Consider the following 25021-nt stretch of genomic DNA (forward strand, 5'->3'; position numbering starts at 1 on the left):
TTTACACACAATTTGGCCGTCTCCTCAATCTCACAACAAATTACATTTTTTTAATTATATTAAATTACCTGTTACAATAGTACCTGTGAGTCAATTTGACGATGATTAGATAATGACATTCATCACAAAGGCGGTAAATGCAAAAACAGAAGTCAGCAATACCGACAGCTTCTCTGCCGTGTGCAAAGATGATGCAACATATATCGCGCAACACTGCTCACGTCCTTACAGCACACGGTTTTTGTCAATTTATTACCGACCCGTGGAACGTCTACCTTAATTCGCCAGGAGAGAAATACTTCACATAAAATTGAAATAAGATATTAGGAAAATTTTCATAATCCCAACATTTCCCCCTAAAAAAAATTAATTTCACACAACTGATAAACAACCATTTACGATACAGTAATGGTTGTTTATCACTTGTGTGAAATTAATACCTTTATTAGTAATACCCATCATAAATAACTAAATAATATTTAGGTAAAAGCTATTATATTATTATTTAATGTATAGATTTATTGGTAATTATTATATTTTTTAACGTTGGCATAAGTTCAAAAAAGGCCTAAACCAAAAATAGTTGAAAAACCAATGCCAAACTGTAAAAGTCATAAAACCTTCTTGACGCCCGGGCCGAACCGATCTTAGAAGATAAACCTTGGGATGGAATCTTTATTATAGTTTGACAGTTTTGCTTTTCTTAACAAAAATGTTATTTCCAATTTATAAAATATCACATTATTGTGTAAACCTTGGAATAGGGCCGGTATATCTGTTCTGTTAGTACAAAGACAATATTTTAACTATGGCAACATCAAGCTACTCATTTTATTTTTGAAATTTGTTTTTCCACATTCAAATTTTGTCACATTTGTGTTTGACAGTTCATGACAAATAAGGAAAAACGATTCAATTTTTTAAATTTAGATCTGTGAATAAGATTTTGTTTTAAATTGATTGGTCTAATAAATGGCAATTTTTTTAATACAGATAAACTTGTCGAATTCCGCTGCACGCTTAATACGCAAAACATACATAAATAGCACTTGGCTTAAACTTAATTACTACAGGAGATAACTATTTATGTGGTGGGAGGTGGTTAAAGATGCATTAAAGTTACACTTTTTTCTATTTCAAAGTTAAGTTAGAAGGTTGGGAATTACGTATAAATTATTTAAATAACCTAGATTAAACCCTAAAAATTTATTGAGTGTATGTGCGACTTTAATACTTGTCTCTATTATATATTTAAATTCAAATCGACTGTTGTTTTTTAAAGAGCCTTTGTATGGTGCGGAATTCGACAAGTTTACCAAAATACATTTCAGAAATACAAAAAAATCACCTTTCCGTGTAACGTCGTACCTTCACGTTCACCTTCCTTGCAAAGCGTTGAACTTGAGCCATTGTGTTTTTTTAAACTTACATTAATTTTATTATGAGCGATCTTTTTGTTCGATCAACGGTCGCCGGGCAATTTTTGTCGACTCATACTGTGTGCACAGCGAAAATATTTTATGGTTTTATTCAGTTTTTAAATTACGCGGCGAGCGGGTCAACTGATAAATCGTTTCTAGTTTGGTAATTGACCGCTAGGGGACTAGAGGAGGCTACAGAAACGTCAGAGCCATAAATGAACCACTCACGTCAGAGCGCTGATACACTATCGCAGTACCAACATTACCAACCGCAGTCAATGTCTAGGGAGAAATCCCTATATCTAGGGAAAAAAGAGAGTTCCAGGACAGAAAGGGAGTTTTCTTTTAAATTTCCAATTCTGTAAAGATTTTTTTTATAATAACAAAAATATTAATAATAACAAAATTAACATTTATATAACGCAGGTTGTGTTCTTTCACTTCCGTTGCGCTTTAATTGTGCCGTTTCTCGCAGGCGTAGGCAAAGAGGATGGAGCGCCAGGAATTCTTCTGGGTTCATACATTTATATAACATGAAAGTGAAAGACAGATGTTCGGGACACCTGAAGAAGACAAGACACATTCAAGTGAGTCAGAATAACAGAGGAGTATTAATGCTACGATGCATGAATACGAATGAAGCGAGGAGTATGTGCCAAGCAGAGATGTGCAAAATGGGTACCCAAAACCATTTGAAATGCAAAATGGAAATGGGTCAAAACTTTTCCATTTGAAAATGCAAAATGCAAAATGGTTTTTAGAAAAGCATTTCAAATGCAAAATGCAAAATACCTATTTTCAAAATGCATTGAAAATGCAAAATGGTTTCTCAGGTCAAACAATTAATATAATTATTGAATTTTTAAACAATTTTGTGATTTAATAATGGACATCAATGTAGAACCAACATATTACATGATGGTTAATCCAAAAATTACACGACTACAGATTATGAAACCACAAAAAATTTGCGCGGGACTAACGTTGCCAACGTAAAAACATAGAAACTGCTATCTAACATTTAATATTACAGCGTCATGGCCCCATGTTCAGTATTTTTTGTAATGGTATCACTCAATTGGCAGGGCTCCTACCAGGGAGCAACTTGACAAATGTAAATTATCTCTCATAGCGAGGTTGAGGACCGACTGATATTTGGGACTTATGAAAAAAAAAAATGAGTGGAGATAGTAGAAAAAATGTTGCAAAAAAGCATTTAAAATGGAAAATGCATTGAGAAAAGCATTTAAAATGCAAAATGCAAAATGGTTTTTGGAAAAGCATTTAAAATGCAAAATGGAAAATACCCATTTTGCATTTCCATTAGAAATGGATTTATTTGAAATAAAGCACATCTCTGGTGCCAAGACAGAGTTGTATGGCGGTCCGTCTTTTTTGCTTTTTTCTGTGTGTTCACGGCGAGATTGTGAGATTGTTTTTATGCATTACGATTAACGATCGCTTCAAATGATTGTAAGATGGTACTAGAGCTATAGCTTGACATTCTAGCATTGATATTTCACAAACATAGCTGTATAATATGCATAAATAATCAATAATCTAAGTATTACACATCAACAATAATAATACACCAACGCGACTTTCTAAAATCCTAATCATTTTTCCGCATGTCTATGATTTTTTACGTCCTTGCCAGGGAGTTTCTATTTTTCCATCTGGCAACGCTGCTCCAACTCGAACTCAGTATTTCAGCCAGCAATTTTCTAGTCGCTAGTGTCAAACGTTCAACTAATACCATCGACTTTGCCCTCACAAATTAATAAAAAAACATTTAAAAACATATAAAGTTTACCATTTAAACTCATCTCTACTCTTTAGTCTGTGTTTAAAAGTGACGTGATCATAGTGCCACCCAAAAATAAGAGTGAAAAATCAAATGTCAAAAATACTACCAGTGAAAAAGTGCACCAATCCTGATTCATTTTGATTGATTCGAATTCTTTTTCTACATTGTTATTACGTAAGTATCGCAGTATTATTGACTTATAAACATTTGGAAACTCAATATGGATATAATTGAGGTTTTAATAATAGTGTGTAGTGCATTAAATAGCGGGTAACCTTGAGTAGGAACGAGGTTAGGCGACCGTCCGATGTCCCCCGCGAATCGAAAATTATTCCTCGACCTATTTGCTGCGAACGTCAATGGTGTCGCTATTTATTGACAAACAGGTGACGCCAGGATGTAATCGTTAATTAATGCATGTGTCGGGTCAATTGGTATTCATTGCATCCGGAAATTAATTAATGCCAAGAAATCTGAAAGAATTTTGCGCACTCGCGAAAATTTTCATCTTGCACTTCACGATTCTAAGTTAGAGTGTTGTTATTTCTTTTATTTGCAATCGAGAAACTTGAAAATGCAGAATATTTTTTAATTATTTCAACTTCATCTAAAATTTATAATCTTATTCTTTATTAAAAATGAGTTTTATTTTTTAAATGAGGGCCCTGTATGGTCTTATTACAAATGTGGAGATAAGTATGGTCCTGTATATTATCTTCCTTTACGAAATATAAATAAATAATAATGTATGTAAATTCTAACGCAGGATCACGTTCATTAATCAAATGCATTGTACATATAGGTTTGTATTAGTGATGAACGAATCGGTGGATGCAATCTGTTAGCCTGTTAGTTGGTAATAGTTTGTCTTGTCTATAGTTAGTAATAAGATAAATCATTGTAGAAATGTATTATATATTTATACAGCGCCCTTGAGGTGATTTTAATCATCAAATCATTTAAATATTATTATTATTATCCAAAAATAATGCGAGGATGATGTAAATGTAATGGAATAGATAAAGAAAGGGATGCTTAGTTGGTTAGGACATACCTGTATGATAATATGTGATGCTAAAACGAATGGTAGAAATGACACGATCAAGTCAATAAAAAATACTTGTGTCATGAATTGAATCAGAATAACAGAAGTGTATGTAAGAGACAATGTATGAATATGAATGAAGCAAGAAATGTATACAACGGCATCAAGGTTAGTAAGTTATTTTTCTTTATTTTATTGCTGCATATTCTACCCTATTGATTAGCAGATTTCTCATTAAAGAATCCATTAAAAAATCATCATTTGAAAAAAAGTTAATAAGTCAGTATATTAGAGGAAAACATTAATTTCTGAGATTCATCTACTATAAATGAGGTACATATACCCTTAGAATTGACTATCTTTTATTGAAAAATATTTAATAGTTTATTGTTTGCAACTTTAACGGCCGGCGTCAACGTCAACGTTTGACGGCCGGCGTAGTCTAGTGGTATACGCTTTTGACTACAGATCCGAAGGTCGCGGGTTCGAACCCGGCGTGCGCAAATAAATTTTATTTGATTAATTTGTGTTATTTCACAATTAATTAATTAAAATAATATATAGTATATTTGCGGCACGTTCCAGAGTGGAAGATACTCTCAGTATCGCCCTGGTGTAAGACCACCATTCAGAATTGAAACGTTGCTTGAAATGGCTTTAGCCGTGTTTGGTGACCAGATCTGAATAGCCAGGTACTTCCTCACCTTCCTCTTCCCCATCTCCCTCCCCTCCCCAATACCCTCAGCCTCACAACATACCCCAATTGGGGATGCCATAGTCTCACTGGCTCCAGACGGGAGCAGTTGGGACTCTTGTGCGGTAATACTGTAAAAAAAAAAAAAAAAAAAAAACTTACTCTGTTGGCATAAAATAATAAATGCTCAATTTCATACTCCGAATCTGCTAGAAATGTTAAAGTTCATAGTAGGTATATAAATGTAACTAGTAGAAATAGAAAAGTATAGTGCTATTTCATGAAGAACTCTGTAGTGATATGGCAAATGGTTGTAAATGCAGTTTTGGTCATTTTCAGGTGAAGAAGAACAAAAGCACAAATATATCTGTTCGCCTAAACATTTTGTATGTAAAAAAAATGATTATAATTTGCTTTTAATGAAATTACCCCAAAATAATAATAAAGATAGAATTGATAAGCTTCCGGTTTCCACAACGTAATACTAGAAGTCAGGATTTATTTCAGTGCAGAAATTCTGGGACTAACTACCATATGTATTCCTCTTTGCCCAGAATACTAAAGGAGGGAAACAATTATACCAAGTCAGTGGACATCTTCAATTTATCTTTAAACAAATATAAAATATTGTTAACGAAGCAATTCAGTTATACACAATAAATAATGTATATTTCTTAATATCCATACGTAAAAGCTCCGAAAAAGGGTGTTAATTAATAAATAAATAAATGCTTTGTTTTCTTCGGCCAACTTTTGTGTTTTATGAATGTGGTAACGATATGTAACTTTTGGCTAAGTTTTGTGAAAAGTTAGATATGGCAAAAAGAAGTATCTGCTTAAAATGTCAAATAAGAATAAGACCTCGATATTATGAAGCAAAATAAAAAGGATGTTGTGTTGGTATGTTAATTACCCTTATTTACACGGTATATTAACTTATGGTTTCATATTGTGTAATGCACCTCTATGTAAAAGCCTTTTAAAGCTGATAAATAAATATATTCATAGTAAATAAGTTGTAAAATTGTGTTAATATTACGCCAAAGCCCATAAAAATCACATTTCTTCACGAATTTAATATTGCTGATAAATTTTACGATCTCCGGAAATAACATATTGAATTTGTTAACCAATTTCACAGTTGTGTACTAGTTTTCAAACTAAGATTAACTGACTAAAATATATTCCGATAATCTTCCGTCACTTCTGTCACTTTTCATATTTTTTATTTATGTCGTGCTATCCATCATCTTCTGTCACTTTACAAATTTTTATTTATGCCGTGTTAACATCTTCTGTCACTTTACATATTTTTATTTATGTCGTGTTATCATTTCCCGTCACTTAACATATTTTTTTTATTTATGTCGTAATATCATCTTCTGTTATTTTTTTATCGATATGTTGTGGCACTGTTATCTGTCACTTTGCACATTATTTATATTGTATTCTGATATATAATCTGTCATACATGTTGTTATTTACATGTTGTGGTATAAAAACTGTCACTTTACATAATTTTATTTACATTTTGTGATGTAAAAACTGTCAATTTACATATTTTTATTGACATGATAATCTGTCACCTTACATATTTTTAACTACATGCTGTGATCTATAAAATGTCACTTTACATATTTTTATTTACATGTCGTGATATAATCTTTCACTTTTTTTATATTATGTATTTGTATTACCCAGAACCTGACATATTTTTTTATCTGTTCGTTGTCTGCAAGAGTTTTATGCAGAAACTATTCATAAATAATAATAATAATATTTGGATGACTTGTATAGCGCCGTTTTTTGGCAAAAAACACCTGAAGGGCGCTGTACAAACTTATAATACATTTCTACAGTGGTCTATGTTATTACTTAACTATTTATGGAGAAAATATACAGTACAATACTTACCTAGTAAGTATTGTACTGTATATTTTAAGGTCACTTGAGATTAACACTTAATTAACATTATCTAATTGTTTATTGGCGAAATTTAGATACAGGATTTAGGACTTAATTGAAAAATTGAATATAACTGGACTTTCTCTTAGGAATGGTATATTTAATTTAAGGGTATGACAGCTTAAAAAGGTAAGTTTTTGTTTAGACCTGAATTCTGTTGGACTTGTTATGGATCTTAGTTCCGGAGGGAGTTTATTCCAAGCCTTCGGCCCAGATGCTCCGAAAACACGATCACCAAACTTCAGCTGCCTACAGCTGATGATGTTGCTGATCTAAGAGTTGACTGCCTCAGACCAGTGTTTTCGTAAATAAGCATTGAGTGTAGAACTAAAATATAACCTGAAAGTGATTGGTACAAGATTTTGAAGACTTCCGAGGAGGATATGGTACAACCAAATGAATGACATACTTTAGAAGGGTCTTGGGAGACGATGGTGTATGAATGTAAATGAATCAACGAGCGTGTGGAACGACAGAGTATGAATTTTTATCCTCTCTATCTACCCCTCCAGTGAAACTGACTGGATATTATTAAGTTATTTAGTTAAATACTTACTTTAACACTGAACGTTAAATGTTTAAAAAATCACTTTGTATTCTTTCTAATTATGATTTTGTTCATCGAATATATATTTGCAAATGCTACAGTTTTTCAGTCAACGGATATTTAATATAAGTAAATATAAACCACTGAATAGAGAATCTCAGGAAGTGTGATTTATACCGATTTGAAAGAAAACTGTTGTATCCAGTTAAAATAAGATCATTCGACTCCTAGGCCCCACACAGCCAAATTTATTTATTTATTTATTTATTTACGCCATAAAAGGCTTTTACAATAGTGTGATACATGAGATTATAAGTACACAGTGGTACATAGGCGAATATTAGTATTACATTTAAGAACACAACAATATGTATACAAAACGACATTGAATGTGATACAGCTGAAATTTTCTTAAGGCATAGAATGCTACAATAATAGAAAGCACTTCATTTAAACAGGATAAAATATACAGAAAAGGTGACTTGCCGACAGATATAATCTAGCAAAATATTATAGTAGCGCAAATAGTAGTGAGTTTATTGTATTAATTGATTACATATTCACTAAAGACTTTCGATTTTCGACAGCAGAGGTCAAATTTTTATAGCATTTGAAAATGACATAAGACCTTTCGACTCCCAGGTAAAAAAAGACCTATGCAACTGATTCTTTTTTTTATTCATATTATTTTAGCCATTTCTGCATCCAAGTTTACAAATGTATGTTTTGAGATTTTCACGGCCAAAAGTATTATAGTGATTTGTTTTTGAGGTATTATGCCGTGTTGCGCTACGTCCTTCTTTAGCCAACGTTTCGGCCAGCATTGCAGTGTCCATCATCAGGGCAGATGTGTAATGCTGTCCGACATGTTGGCTAAAGAAGGAGGTAGCGCAACACGGCATAATACCCCAAAAACAAATCATTATAAAAGTTTACAAATGTCTAATTCATTATTAATTGCATACGTACGTTATTACATTTATTTTAATTTAATAATAAAATTATTAAGTTCTCCAAGTATTTTTTTGGTTTTTGTTATTGTTACAGCTGTTTCGACTTTCCATGCCATTTTCAAACTGTGGTTATAACCACCTTTAGACGACTTATTTATATGATTCTATTTTACCTCCTCCCAATTAAAAATCATTTGTTACCGGTTAAACCGATTTACTGATAAAATAATTGTGACAATAGATTTCATATTCTGTGGGGGTGTTTTGAAGTCTGTTTTCCCCACATTAATGTTATCTTAATGGTTTAATAATGATGTAGCAGTTATTAATTTATTATTACATTTTTGTTTTTTTGATTGCATTTCCATTTGATTAATATGACTCCCACAATCTAGCTTGAATCTAAGTATTTTGTGTGTTGGCTTTGTCCCTTTTTGGTAGCCTAATTTCATTTCATCTTTTCGTGTTACGTCTGTGAATGCCCTTGTTGTATATAATACTTTTCTTTGTTAAGTATTTTATCAATAGGTTATTTACTATTTTATGTATAAATATCATCAATTTTTGATCAATTTTGCCAGAAGTGATGTATAGTTGAGCTTGCTTTAGCCACACGGACACGCCCACAGCACACTTCTACGGCTTTATCTGATGACACACGGAAGCATTTTCTTAATTGAGTATTATATAGTGTAATTGTTGCCAAATAAAATTGATAAAAGTTATAATAAAAATCAAGGAAAACATTGTTGTTTTTATGATAAGACTTTGCCATGAAATGCTATAATATGGCTACCGTGGGTGGCCAAATGTTATTTACACATGCCAAAATTACGTTATCATCAGTTTGAAGCTGTATAAAATTTTTTCATTGCGGGAATTTATACTCTTATTTGTGTGTTATTTTAGTTAAATTATCTATTTATTAAATATTTCAAATAATATATATATGTTCAAATAATACGCATTTGAGAAAAATGTCTTAATATTTAGAAGGATTACCGACGTTTTGATGGTAAGCAAAAATATCGTATGTATCAAGATCGTATACAAAAGATCGTAAGCAAAAAAATATCGTATGTAACAAGATCTTCAGCAAAAACATCATATGCAAAAGATCGTGTCTAATTAGATCGTATGCAACATATCGTATGTAACAAGATCTTATGCAAAAGATCTTAAGAAAAAACATCATATGCAAAAGATCGTATCTAACAAGATCGTAATCAAAATGATCGTATGCAAAATATCGTATGTAATAAGATCTTGGTGACCGGATAAATCATCACAATGATAATTCATCACATCTTTAAAAAGTTATAAAGTCATGGAAAGTGATGAAACAAAATCTTTATTAACTGGGTTAAGTAGGTTAGGTTAAATTATTATTATTTTAATCGTTTCTACTGACTTTATATCACTTTTTAAAAGTGTGTTGAATTGTCACTGTGTTGAGTTATCATGGAACCCAAGATCTTATGCAAAAGATCGCAAGCAAAAACATCACATGCAAAAGATCGTAATAAAAATGATCGTATGCAAAATATCGTATGCAAAATATCGTAAGCAAAAAATATCGTATGTAACAAGACCTTAAGCAAAAACATCACATGCAAAAAATCGTAATCAAAATGATCGTATGCAAAATATCGTATGTAACAAGATCGTAATTATCATCCGATCGTAATCGCATTTGATCGTAAATTACTAAATTATTTGCATATAATCATTTGCTTATTATTTGCCTGAGCCAAAGCAACGCGTGACGGGGTACAGCAAGTTATTAAATTATAAGAAAAAAACTTTAGTGTAATATAATAATAAATGTTTTATTATCTTCCTTTTTTGTAACATGTAATAATGATAATGATATCCTCACTGGGATCTACCGTGATTATATTTACATATTAATATTTGGTACGGATAATATGAAGTAATTATAAATATATTATGTAGTGCTTTTCTGAATTTTTTATAATTATATTACATGGTGTCTTTTGTGCAGTGGGGAGATTTCAGTTTCAGTCTGTATTTGGTGTTAGTATATTATCTATGTCCGATCTCCCGATGTTTTTTATCCAGCTTTTCTATTTGAGATTTAAATGTTATAATATTGTTGTCAGTTTTGTATGAGAGCGGTATTTCGCCAGTCCTGGCTCTTACAGGGACTTTAAGAATAATATTCATTACAGCATTTTGGGATTTAAATAGTGATTTTAGGATATTGTAGTGTAACTAATAATTTGACCAACCACCGTACAATGAAATGTGTGATACATCTCTGATAACAGACTGCAAGTTGCTTTCAGTCTTTCGACAGTATGTACCTGTTTAATTTGTGAGACTTCCTCAGGTATGTTTCTTGATAAGAGGCGTTCTTGTTATAATGTTAGGTTTATCATATCGATCAAAATACTCAGATGAACTTGACTGTCAAAGAGAACCTCGCATCTCTTGGTTGTACTTACATTATCTGAAAAGTCAACAACACTTGCCAAGTGATTTTGTTTGCTGTATGTCCAACCTGCCAATGGTTCTGTATACTTGACTGTCGAAGAAAACCTCGCATCTCTTGGTTGTGTGTACATTATCTGAAAAGTCAACAACACTTGCCAAGTGATTTTGCTGTCTGTAGGACTAACCTGCCAATGGTTCTGTATACTTGACTGTCATAGAAAACCTCGCATCTCTTGGTTGTGTGTACATTATCTGAAAAGTCAACAACACTTGCCAAGTGATTTTGTTGTCTGTAGGACTAACCTGCCAATGGTTCTGTATACTTGACTGTCAAAGAAAACCTCGCATCTCTTGGTTGTGCTTACATTATCTGAAAAGTCAACAACACTTGCCAAGTGATTTTGTTGGGTGTAGGACCAACCTGCCAATGGTTCTGTATACTTGACTGTCAAAGAAAACCTCGCATCTCTTGGTTGTGTGTACATTATCTGAAAAGTCAACAACACTTGCCAAGTGATTTTTTTGGATTGAACCACTCGTTATTCGAGTGGAATGACTTCGTCGAGAATCGACGCCCTGGCCTTGAAACGAATGCTTTAACAGTAAATTACGAATATATTGTCACGATTTCGGAACACTTCTCAGCATTCGTAATTTACTAAAAGCTTATCAGGAAACCTGTTAATTCATTAGTTAATTGCCTTCAATCCCGTCTTAACCGGATTACCAATAACTTGAAGAGATTCTTAATAAATAAGCAATACTCAATTTTATCCAAAGTAGTTCCAAAGTGTAATAACTCAAATAGCATAGTTCTGTGATAATTAGAAAAAAACGTTTTACGCAAGTTTAATATTTTACTGTACAGATTTATTTATTTAAACGCTATAAACTGGCTTTTAAAATAGAGTGATTACAGAACAAGTAATGTGTACACAAAAATATTATTGCAAGTGATACAGTTGTTAATAGAAGTGCAGTTAAACAATACATAATTAAAAGAAATATCTAATAGTGTAGTAATAGTTGAATGAATACTAGGTTTATATAAGACCTGACATAAATCGAGGTATGAGGTGTTTATGATAATGAATAGTAATTAATATAAAGTAAATTCTATTAAGGCCTAGAATGTTATAATAACAGAGAATATTTTATTTTAACAGAATATTAATATGTATAAAAAAGTGACTTTTTAACATGTATAATCTAGCAAAATATTATAATAGAGTAATTAGTAGCGAGTTTATTGTTGCCTTCAAAATTAATTCTACTTGAAATAACTGGGCAAGTATCGCAATTTGGCATTAGTAAAACAGGACAAGATATGTAGATAAAAGATATTTAAAATAAATTATAAACGATATTTTTCTCTTTCTAATATTTATGTATTTCAGAGGCTTAAATTAATATGGTTATACTTCTGTTTTAGTGTTTGGTGGTGATTTAGAATCGTTATATGATTTGATCAGAGATGTTCAAAATGGGTACCCAAAACCATTTGAAATGCAAAATGGAAATGGGTCAAAACTTTTCCATTTGAAAATGCAAAATGCAAAATGGTTTTTAGAAAAGCATTTCAAATGCAAAATGCAAAATACCTATTTTCAAAATGCATTGAAAATGCAAAATGGTTTCTGAGGTCAAACAATCAAAATAATTATAGAATTTTTCAACAATTTTGCCATTTAATAATGGACATCAATGTAGAACAAACATACTACATGATGGTAAATCCAAAAACACCACGACTACAGATTATGAAACCACAAAAAATTTGCGCGGGATTAATGTTGCCAACGTAAAAACATAGAAACTGCTATCTAACATTTAATATTACAGCGTCATGGCCCCATGTTCAGTATTTTTTGTAATGGTATCACTCAATTGCCAGGGCTCCTACCAGGGAGCAACTTGATAAATATAAATTATCTCTCATAGCGAGGTTGAGGACCGACTGATATTTGGGGCTTATGAACAAAAGATGAGTGGAGATAGTAGAAAAGAATGTTGCAAAAAAGCATTTAAAATGGAAAATGCATCGAGAAAAGCATTTAAAATGCAAAATGGTTTTTACAAAAGCATTTAAAATGCAAAATGGAAAATACCCCTTTTGCATTTTGCATTTCCATTTGAAATGGATTTATTTGAAATAAAGCACATCTCTGGATTTGATTAATCCCTCTAATAATTGATAAGAATTTGACGGCCGGCGTGGTCTAGTGGTATACGCTTTTGACTACAGATCCGAAGGTCGCGGGTTCGAACCCGGCGTGCGCAAATAAATTTTATTTGATTAATTTGTGTTATTTCACAATTAATTAATTTAAAATAATATATAGTATATTTGCGGCACGTTCCAGAGTGGAAGATACTCTCAGTATCGCCCTGGTGTAAGACCACCATTCAGAATTGAAACGTTGCTTGAAATGGCTTTAGCCGTGTTTGGTGACCAGATCTGAATAGCCAGGTACTTCCCCACCTTCCTCTCCCCCATCTCCCTCCCCTCCCCAATACCCTCAGCCTCACAACATACCCCAATTGGGGATGCCATAGTCTCACTGGCTCCAGACGGGAGCAGTTGGGACTCTTGTGCGGTAATACTGTAAAAAAAAAAAAAAAAAAAGATGCATAACAAGCCCAACAGAATTTTGGTCCAAACAAAAAGCTTACATTTTTAAATACATCTATTTGAATTTAGATTTTGTTTTCTTGATTAAATTAATGAGTGTAAAGTAGAATCTTAGAAGTGGAAATTAACCCACTTCCCGATATGTGATCGAGCTGAAACTCGGCTCATAGACTCGCTGTCGATGACAGTGCATTTTAACTTTGGTTGCACACACACATTGCACAATAAACATTTACAGCAGGTAATCTCTAAATAGTACAAAACAATGTCGCTCTCCGCGTCTGTCTGTTTTGTGTGCTTAGTTCTTATAAACTACGCAACGGATTTTGATTGGGTTTTCACTATCATTTAGAGATTTTTTTCCGGAAGGTTTATATATCTAATACACGCATAATATATTTATAGAAAGTAGAGAAAATCCGAGCAACGCAGGTACACGTCAGCTAGTGTACAAAATAAATAACGATACTGTCAAGTACGAATTTGGATTAGGTGTTAGCTCTGTTAATTCCAGTCGCTGGGGAGATAGGTTCAACCCTCAATAAAACCAAAGAAAATGTATTTTAAGTACATCTGTTAATAAAAATATATACATTATACTAAATAAAAAAAGTTTTACGAGTTGATCTTCAGACTCTAATATTATTAAATTCAATATACATACTTGAGAGTACCAATCTTGTATCGCTTATAAGTATATCCTAATAATTACACTTTTCTTATTGGATTAACTCCTCGGGCTAATTTGTTCGGTTTTGGTAACTGACAGGTATTACCCGTAGAGTCAATTTATTTGTTCGCTTTTGGGAACAGCTCATATGGTCTTATAGAAATCGTTGTATCTCCCTTACTGTCATAGTTAGAAATATGAACTAAACTTTGTTAGAAAGAGAAAATACCAATGTATATTTAAATGTAGAAGTTAACCACAGTGTGATAATTTAAATGTTAAATTCATATTTGACCGGTCAGTGGTTGAGTGGGCATAGCGCTTGGGTCTCACCCGAGCGTCGCGTGTTCGATTCCTCGGCTGGCTAAGTCCTCCATCACAACACAAGCAACATTTTCGGCTTTCTGTGGTGGTAGTAGGAGATTTTCAAACATTGTTGGGTTATTCGTGACCCGGGAATGTTTGTCTTTCTTTAAAAAAAAAAAAAAAAATATATATATATATATATATATAGGTATATGAAACCAAAGGTTCCCACTGCGATTTGAGAAAAAAATATGAAACAAAAAACGCATGTTTTTACCTGTCACAGGTGACATCTTTATGATATAGGAATATAAAAGTACACGCGTATTCGAATGCAAAGTTGTGTCAAAATTTCAAAGCAATCGGTAAAGAGCTTTCCGAGATTTAAGATTTTGAACAAACGAACATTTAAAATTTTTATTTATTTAGATTTTATATGAAACGACCCAAAGTGAGGTGACAGTAATATCTGTAATAGGTACATTTTCTCTAATAAAATGTGTTTTTTTTGTTATCAGCAAATTTAGTTCAGTATTTAGATGAAAAAACGTTGATCCATTTTTAAAACGTTTTATGTTCAATTTCAAAATTCGTATGTTTATTTCTAATAAAGAAATTTGAAAGCTTATTTCATCACCTTTCAAACATACTTTTTAGTTTTCGGAAACATTTATAAAAATCCCATTTATTTTGATTTTATTGATAAGCGGAAATACACAAATTTCTCCGACATTCTGACAGCATCTTCAAGAAATGTAACGATCAATGTGCCAGAGGCCTGAGCAATCTGTTTCTTATCGAGGGACGAATACTTGTACTATTGACTGTACCGCCCGTCATAAAATTTGCTATTTCTTTCCTAAACAAGTTTTCATTTTTAATTTATTTTTATTTCTTGCTAGAGCAATCCCGATGAGTTACAAAACTCATTGTAGGACGAGAGGAACTTACAATACATAGGTGGGAGTTAATAAGTACAATTTTACATTGGTATTTTGATATCAAAATTATAAGTTTCACATACAAAACAGTACACAAATAGAAATATGAAACAAAAAAGGAATTAGACAGGGATATACGCATAAGCACAGAGCCAAGGTAGGAATTTACAAATTGGTACTTATCCACTAATACATTGGTAAAAATAGATTATGCTCGATTACAAATAAAGTGGATAGAAAAGGAGAGAGAAATAAACTAAACAAAGTACAACACGACACATTTCAAGTTCAACATAAATATAAACATTATTATATTATTAAAATATATACCAGGATTAACCCTTAACCACAGTACTTTCAACACTTTTGTTTAGTTTGCGATGTTTTCTGTGTATTTCAAATGCGCTATATACATATTACATATTTTTTAATTTTCCGTAAAAACAAAAACTGTTTTAGAAACAAGATAAAATAATCTGTCCGGTGTACGCATTTAAAATAAACATAACTATTTCTAAAAAAGCAAATTTTCATATCAAACGTGAAAATGTCAAAAACGCTAACCACATTTTTTACTTAATTTTTTACTCCAATCGTAGAAAAACTGTTAGTATTCGATATTTCGTTTTATTTGGGGAATTTGTAAGAAAACTGTAACTTCAAATTTTCTCGTTTATGTACTGAAAAATATTTTTCAAAGTCAACATGATTGTTACGATGACGGAGCGAAATATGAAATATTCATTTTGGCTCTTTTTAGTATTTTATTAATGGCATCTATTTTTTTTTTAAACTTCCGATTTTATTGTCCGGGTTAAATCTTCCCCATAGGAAAAACTAAACCCTTCCACACACGTTTCCACAAATGATCATCTAGTCAATCAACATTATGTAAGTGCATTATATAAGCAAAATAAATACAAAACAATACAAAAACAACACGTCAACTCACCAGAGATCAAATGGGAAAAAAAAATTCACCGACTCCAGATATTTTCATATCAGAGGGTTCGGCTCGGTAGAACTTCTAACAGGGCCTCTAAATCCTACTGATCCCTCAACATAAATATTTAAAAAATCTTTCGTTATCCTACATGTATTCAAAATGACCGACTTTTGCATCTTTATATGTAATTTTTTTGATAGATCTAATACGCCTAAATTTTGAATGAGAGAGCTAGGTATAATGCCAGTAGCCGAAATAACGAATGGTAATATTTGTATAGTCTGAGAATGCCAAATTCTTTTTATTTCATTTCCTAAAACTGTGTATTTTCTTATTTTTTCATTAACAGATTTTTGAATATTACAGGAATTTGGAATAGCGACATCAATGATATAAGTTATTTTTTTTTTAATATTTAAAATATTTTTTTTTAAATATATTCTAAATATTTGAGGCAAACTGGAAAGAATTATTATTCTCACGTAAACAAAAATTACGTATTTCCGCATGATAAAAAAAAACTTTTGTAAAATTTGGACGCCCTGTCATATATGTCCCTCAAATGCAGGAGGGGTTAGATAATTGCATCTCCAGTAACATGTTTTTCCAATTATGTCTTCTGCGTGCAGAATTGCATCTAAATTTCTCTAATGGACAATAGTGATGAGATGTGTGGCGGTTTACCCTCTCTGCTTACCCCAGCGGATAAACGACGTGATGGTTAGTTAGTAATAATATAATAACTTTGAAAAATCGCCTCAAGACCCCGTAGTAAGCGTACAAAGATGTTTTAAAAGAGAGATGTGTAAATACGAATGTTAGAGGGAGCGCGCTAATATTAAAAAACTAAAACAATTAAGCGAAAATTGTGAAAATATTTAATAAAACACGACTCGTTTGAAATAGTACTAAAATCTCTCGACAAATACTTTAGTTGCATTTAAAGATACACTGTGAATTTTTTCATGCCCATAACATAATAAATAATAGAACAAAACGTGTTTTTAAGGCGAAGCTTAATGCCAAATCACTATTTTGGCATTAATTATTATTTTTATTTTTAAATATGCTTTAGATAAATTGAAGGTTTTCCTATCGCTTCGTTTGAGTAGAATCCAAATAAAAAAATAAATTCTCAATAAAAAATATAAATGTAAACTACAAAAATTATTTTTTTTCAATAGAAATGTATGAACGCGTAAAGGAAACAACCTTTAAAAATACAGTATATAGCTAAGATTATCTGTGACAGTTTCACTTGATTAACTTTTTTGCTTTCTTATAAAATTATTTACAAAATAAATAAAAACCAGTTTTGCGCTTGAAATCCAACGTTTCTAGACTCCGTTTTTCAAGCGATTTTAATGCATATTACCTACAATATAAGGTATACCAAGAATATACACATTTTTGGCTTGTAGCTTCCTCTTAATAATTTTCGGAGCTTACTTTGCGATTTTTTTCTATCGAGCGATTTTCATATAATTAACGTTTCGGCATAACAAATACATTGATATTATCTTTAAAAATAACATATATTTTTTGGAACTTAAAAACTTAAAGATTTAACGAGAAACTTGTTATAAATCGTTAGAAATTGTGTATGCCGGGGATTAAGGCGTTGTATCGGAGTCCATTTTCAGTCAAGGATAAAAAAATAAGCATACGTATTAAAAAACACAAGTTTTAATTGAATTATGTTCTGGCATTGCATTCTGTGAATATAAATTTCACTCCATATTTTATTCATGGCTGTGCAAGCATAAGCAGTCATGACTCATGTTAATAATCACTTTTGGTCTTTAAACATGAAATGTGTGCCACCTTCGCGAGTACGGTGTGATGATTGCAAATGACGAATCGTTTAAATCATGATTCTAAACGGTACGAACCTTGATAACATTTCTTGCTATTGGTTTTTCTTGTTGCAATATAAATTCACTCCATACAAATAATGAGAGAAACACAAAACATTTTAGGTACAAAATTAATAGATGGATTGAAGATTAAAAAAATTAGAACTGATTTATAACAAGTTTCTCGTTAACTCTACAGGATGTATCGGCACGTACCCGACCAGCTATTCCTTAGCACATTTGGAGTAAAAAATGTTATGGGCACTTTGCTGTCCGGTAACATTTTTTTTCAATTAAAAACAAAAAATAAATAAAAAATCCACACTCCGTCACTGTCATTGGAATTGTTCCTCGTGTTCAACAGCTGTTATTAGCAAGTGTGTCAAAAAGTGTCCTCGCTCTTTCGTACACACTAAATAATAATGGTTAAAAATGAGACGAATGGTGCCATGCCATTTCGTTGTGATTGTAAAAGCGCGCCAACGTAGGTACGTACGTACAATATTCAACGAAACTCGAACAAAATATTTCCAGACGGGTTTTCAAACTTTGACAAAGGATAAAACATTGGTGACATGTGGTGAAAATATAAATGATAATTATTTTATTAAAAAAAAATGTTACCGTACAGCAAAGTGCCCATAACATTTTTTACTCCAAATGTGCTAAGGAATAGCTGGTTAAAGTTTGTCGGGTTAGTGCCGATACACCCTGTATATAGCATACCTTCATTGAGTCTGTGCATTAGAGATGGAAATTGTCTACGCGTGAATTTGTTAGTTTTGCGTGAAATATGGTACACAAATAAAAAACAAAAAATCTCATTTTCAAAATTGGAATCAGTTGTGTGAAGAATTAAAGTAAAAAAGTACCTACCCATAGTATAATAATATTATTTTAAAAATTGATTTGTCAAAAATCAAGAATTTTGACCACCCCGAAAAAATGGCGTCCCTTTTGAATTCTCACTAATAAGTTCTAATTTTGAAAATGGCAATAAAATAATTTTCTGTTAAAAATTTCATAATTGGTAAGTTCATCATCACTTGTCTGAATTCTTCGAATAATCAGTTCCAATTTTGAAAATGACATTTATATTTGAGTTCATTTAATCAGATGTCTCGCAGGACAACCCGAAATTAGTATTTTTTTTTTGTTTTTGATAATACAAGGCCGTTTTGAAGATTGACTTATCAGAGAAGCTCAATCTGTAGGCCATATGAACGTCAAAATTTTCAATTAAATATCTGTGAAGGTATAATACATTAATGTTATCATTTATTATCAAAATAATATAATCTAAGTGATTCCCCTCATGTTACATAGTCTATTTGCAATCTAAAAAAACAACTTAGTCATTGATCGGATAAGGCAAACACACGGTGACTGGAACTTTGTGAGAAAAAAATCAATGACCTTACAAAACTAAGGGGATTCGTACATGCAGATACTTACGAGCAACTTTTTTTATTTTATTTATTTTTTTATTACAAGATAATACATTATAAAATGATAACAAAGTAATAATGTATTATTCCCAATGAGTTTATAAAACTCATTTCGGGAAAGACAACATTAGAAAGGACAAGGCAAATAAATAAAATACATTAAAATAAATAAACGCAAATGTTATTATGGAGTACCAGAGAAAGATTGTGTTAGTCATTAATGAAACTGCTAAGGAAATAGCTTTTAAGAGCTTTTGTCAATGTTTTTTTGTTCGTTGCCGGAAGTTTTAAATTACTAGGTAATGTGTTATATTGTTTATGTGCAATGTATTGTAAGGAGTTAATTCCAAATTTGGTCGTGTAAGTAGATGACGATAAATGTATTTGATTTTGTGATCGTGTTTTGTGCTGGTGTATGTCAGAATTAAAGACTGGTTTAGTGTTGGTGTGTGAGGAGTGTTGAATTATTTGTAGAATGGCAGTTGTGATGTTATACTTTCGCAAGACTGTAAAAGGAAGTATTTGTGTCTGTGAGTATATATCTTTGATATGTATTTGAGTTTTGTGCGCGTAGCATACGCGTCGCTCTTGAGTATCCCTCATACTATTTTGCTTATGGTTGCACATGACGCGGCGCTTCGCCCATTTGTTCTGGGGGTGTCAAAATATCCAGGTTTATATAGCTAAGATTAAGAAAGGAACTCTTAGTTAGTTTGGGCATCTAAGAAAGGATTGTGTGGAGAATCTATACGTCGCGTGAGGTCGTGTGTTATCTCTAACCAAGTTGAATAAAAAAGCGTGCCAAAATGCCCTCGTGTGTGATGAGAAAGTGTTTCAATTACACGGCAAACACTAGTAAAAGCCAAGGAATGACATTTCATTTTCAAATACACGCAAATTACGTTTTATGTAAGAATATCATTTTTTTGATTGCGACCCGAAGGTATTAAGTGCCATTAGGGAAAGTGAGATAGCGAACATAGCAACACTTAAGTAGAGTGTATCTTGTGGGGATGAATATCGTGGTATGGTGAAGGAGATGGGGAAGAGTAAGGCGAGGGAGTACCTGGCTAGTCAGATCCGGTCAACAAACACGGCTAAAGCGAATTAAAGCAATGTTTTGATTTTGAGTGGTGGTCTTTTGCCAGTGCGATACTGATAGCATCTTTCACTTTGGAACGTGAAGAAAATTTAATTTATATTAATTTTAAAAAAATCCATAGCCGCTGTGACCACATGATGCACAGATGGGGCCTTAAAGAATCGGCGATGTGTGAATGTGGTGCGGTGCAGTCCACCCAATATGTGGTCAACGAATGCCCGCTCCATTCATTCCCCGGCGGGATTGATGAAGTTCACATGGCGACGCCTGAGGCCCTAGAATGGCTCGCAGACCCAGATGTACCCCTCTGACCTCATACGAAAGAAGAAGATTAAAAAATAATAATTATGAAATTACTGATTTACTTGCGCACGCTGGTATTTGATCCCACGACCTACGGACTCTTGGTTTGGATCATAAACACTCAACCACGGATGCCGCCTGGCTTGTCTGCACTCAAGAGTACCCGCTCTTTGATCGGTTACTTTTTTTACACAAATGCTTTAGAGAAGAGAGATCGCTGCACCATAAGTTAAGAGTACCCATTACCCGATCACTTTGATCGGTACTGTAGGTTGACTGGTCGCTCGCCACACCGGCACACAGTGGGCTGAAAATCGCCTTTCATAGACATAGAGACTTGAATTTTCAAGGGTATTGTTTTTGGCTAGAAATGGATTTTGCTGATTTTGATGATTCATTTTAATGCTTAAATGCTTATGTAAAGCATTTAAGAATTAAAAAAAGATTAATCAACATAAAAAAGTTTCTTTTTTCAACTTTGAGGATTTAAAAAAAAAAACTCACAAGTTGCGCCACAATACGAAATATGTCAAAAAATACAAATAAATAGTAGTATATCTGTGTGTAAGGATAGAATGGCCAACCTTATGATTCCAGAGATAGCCTCATTTTTAGGACGGGTTGTTTCGGAGAATTTGAACAATTCATCAAATTTCAACGTTCATTTTCGGGTTCTGTGAAAGACTTATTCAAGTTCTGTTTTTATATCATCGTAGGCTAGGTGCTTGACAAAACTGAAATAAAAACAGAACTTGAATAAGTCTTTCACAGAACCCGAAAATGAACGTTGAAATTTGATGAATTGTTCAGATTTTCCGAAACAACCCGTCCTTAATGTCAGTGCCATACAATTTTTTCTTAAAAAAATGATAACTCCTTCATTTGTACACGCAATTGCTTCGTACGAAATTTTATAGCATAGTAATGATCAGTAAAATCCATTTCTAGCCAAAGAAAAATACCCTCGAAAATTCAAGTCTCTATGAAAGGCGATTTTCAGCCCACTGTGCGGCACTCATGTGCTGACGATCGTATATTTTCCTGCAAAAGTAACCCGATCGATCATTTGTGGTTCCTGAACGGGTTGCAACGATCGGACAATGACCCGGGACACTAAATGGGAGCAGTCGGGGATACCTTACACCGATTACCAGTTACTGTGTATATTATCTGATAATTACATCCCGCTGGGAAGCAATACACTAATAGCACATTGAAAACTAATTGTTTGTTGATAACACTACGGGGATTACGGTGCAAAGGTTCAACGCCTATCACTCTTATTCGATAATCCTGCATTTTGTGTAGGTACAAATGCCAAACACTACAGCCATTATCAAAGTTCAATAGATCAACGTTTATAATAATATTCAAAAACCTGTTATTAATATTACTCGTTGAACGACTACCAAACTGCATATACTGGATGCACCAGAGTGGAATATACTCTCAGTATCGCCCTGTTGAAAGACCATCGTTCAGAACTGAAAAGTTGCTTCAAATTACTTTAGCCATGTTTTTATTTATTTATTAATTTACGTCCTTTTTCTGGGCTTTTACACATGAATATTAAGAAATATACATTATTTATTGTACATAACTGAATTGCTTTATTAACAACATTTTATATTTGTTTAAAGATAAATTGAAGATATCCTCTGACTTGGTATAATTGTTTCCTTCCATTAGTATTCTGGGCAAAGAGGAGTACATATGGTAGTTAGTCCCAGATTTTCTGCACTGAAATAAATACTAACTTCTAGTATTACTTTGTGGAATCCGGAAGCTTATAACAATACCGGAATATCAACTAAATCTTTATTTTTCGGAATGACTTTATTGAGTAAAACCTCAAATTGTAATATTTAAATATTGAAGACAATATTAGTGATTTCTAAACGAAAATCTGAAACAGAAAAATCAGAAAAGGAAACGGTCACATCTAGGACTCGAACCCAGGACCCTTGTCTTTCCGTGACAGTGCTCTACCAACTGAGCTAATGGGACCCTATTCCCCTCGGTCATTTTTAACTGTATCATACTCGAATAAGAACTACCAACATTGTCTTCATTTTTTCACCGCACATTTTTACTGGCAACTATCTTTATGTATGATCGCAAGATTCAACCCGAACTAAATGCAATCCAGATCCAATTCTAGACTTGCAGAAAAGTCAACAGATGTCGCACATTAAAAATAAAAAATAAGATAGGTTTATCTAAAAAGACGCTGTCTGGATTTTCAGATTTTCGTTTAGAAATCACTAATATTGTCTTCAATATTTAAATCAACTAAATCGTTTAGAATTTTAAATAGAAATACCATAATAAGTCAGTGAAAATTCTTCTGTCTGACAATTTGAGTATATTCATATAATTTAACGAGTTTTTTGAGTGTTTGTAGTTCATCATAATTGCTGGATTACCCATTTAAAAATTTCTAAATTTTTGTGACCAGTTCTGAATAGCCAGGCACTTCCCCACATTCGTCTTCACCATCTTCTTAAGCTATATCCAGCCTCACTATCCTTTTAATTACAAATAAACATAGAATTTTTGAAACATTAAAATGTTGAATTTAATAAAGTTTTAAAAATTTCTCACCTTAAATTTTTGTCTAAACACTGACCTAAAATTAGTAATAACGAAAAAAAAAACACATTTTATTATACAAATGTATTAACATTACTGTCACCTCACTCTTGTGTCGTTTCATATAAATATAATTAATAAAAAAAAATCACATAGTTACATAAATTTTTCTTAAATTGCGGTCAAAACATTTTGTTTTATAATTAATTATTCCGTGGTTAACTTATATATTTGAATTCTAGCTGTACCCCGCCACGCGTTGCTGTGGTCAGTCTCTCTGCACCAGAGAGCTTGTTGCTTTTACGTCCAATAGATTACCCAGTTTAAAAAAAAAACATGTTTGTTCAACAGATTACGCTATTTTACAAAAAGGCATGTTTTACCTGTCACAGGTGACATTTAAATAATATAGGTATATAAAAACACACGCGTATTCGAATGCAACGTTGGCGTTGTGTCAAAATTTCAAAGCAATCGATGTAGAACTTTCAGAGATTTAAGATTTTAAACAAACGAACATTTACATTTTTATGTATATACATAGATAAAGCTTTGTAATAATGAAATAAAATAATTTTTGTTTTAAAACCACAAGTTCTTAATAATTTTTAGAACCGTCCGGTTTCGCTTTACTCAAGCATCTTCAGGGTACAAATTATTACTAGAAAAGAAGTACAAAGCGTGAGCTTATACAGGGTGTATCGGCACGTACCCGACAAACTTTAACAAGCTATTCCTTAGCACATTTGGAGTAAAAAATGTTATGGGCACTTTGCTGTCCCGTAACATTTTTTTTCAATTAAAAACAAAAAATTATAAAAAACTCCACACTCCGTCACTGTCATTGGCATTGTTTCTCGCGTTCAACAGCTGTTATTAGCAAGTGTATCAAAAAGCGTCTTCGCTCTTTCATACACACTAAATAATAATAGTTAAAAATGAGACGAATGGTGCCATGCCATTTCGTTGTGATTGTAAAAGCGCGCCAGTGTTGGTACATATGTATATTATTCAACGGAACTCGAATAAAATATTGCCAGATGGGTTTTTTAAACTGTGACAAAGGATAAAACAGTGGTGACATGTGGTGAAAATATGAATGGTAAATTTTTTATTTAAAAAAATGTTACCGGACAGCAAAGTGCCCATAACATTTTTTACTCCAAATGTGCTAAGGAATAGCTGGTTAAAGTTTGTCGGGTACGTGCCGATACACCCTGTAAAAATACATTTACACAAGTAAATGTATTTTTCAAAAAACCAAAAGTCCTATTTTTAATAATCAATTAGCCATATCAAGTAGTCCAATATAAGGTTTGTTTCTAATAAACCCTTA

The 25021-nt window shown here is 32.4% G+C and overlaps 1 protein-coding gene across 1 annotated transcript in view; it reads left to right on the top strand.

Moving 5' to 3' along the window:
* The first annotated feature begins 3143 nt into the window (after window positions 1–3143).
* LOC149410098 (oxysterol-binding protein-related protein 6-like) overlaps window positions 3144–25021 on the top strand; it is a 134216-nt gene continuing 112338 nt past the window's right edge. The window contains exon 1 of the mRNA XM_089648594.1: window positions 3144–3402. The gene's annotated coding sequence lies outside the window, so the exon portion shown is untranslated. The remainder of the gene's footprint in view (window positions 3403–25021) is intronic.

The sequence above is a fragment of the Hesperophylax consimilis genome, chromosome 28 (assembly GCF_061612785.1).
Source record: "Hesperophylax consimilis isolate HC1 chromosome 28, BYU_Hcon_1.0, whole genome shotgun sequence".
Lineage (NCBI taxonomy): Eukaryota > Metazoa > Arthropoda > Insecta > Trichoptera > Limnephilidae > Hesperophylax > Hesperophylax consimilis.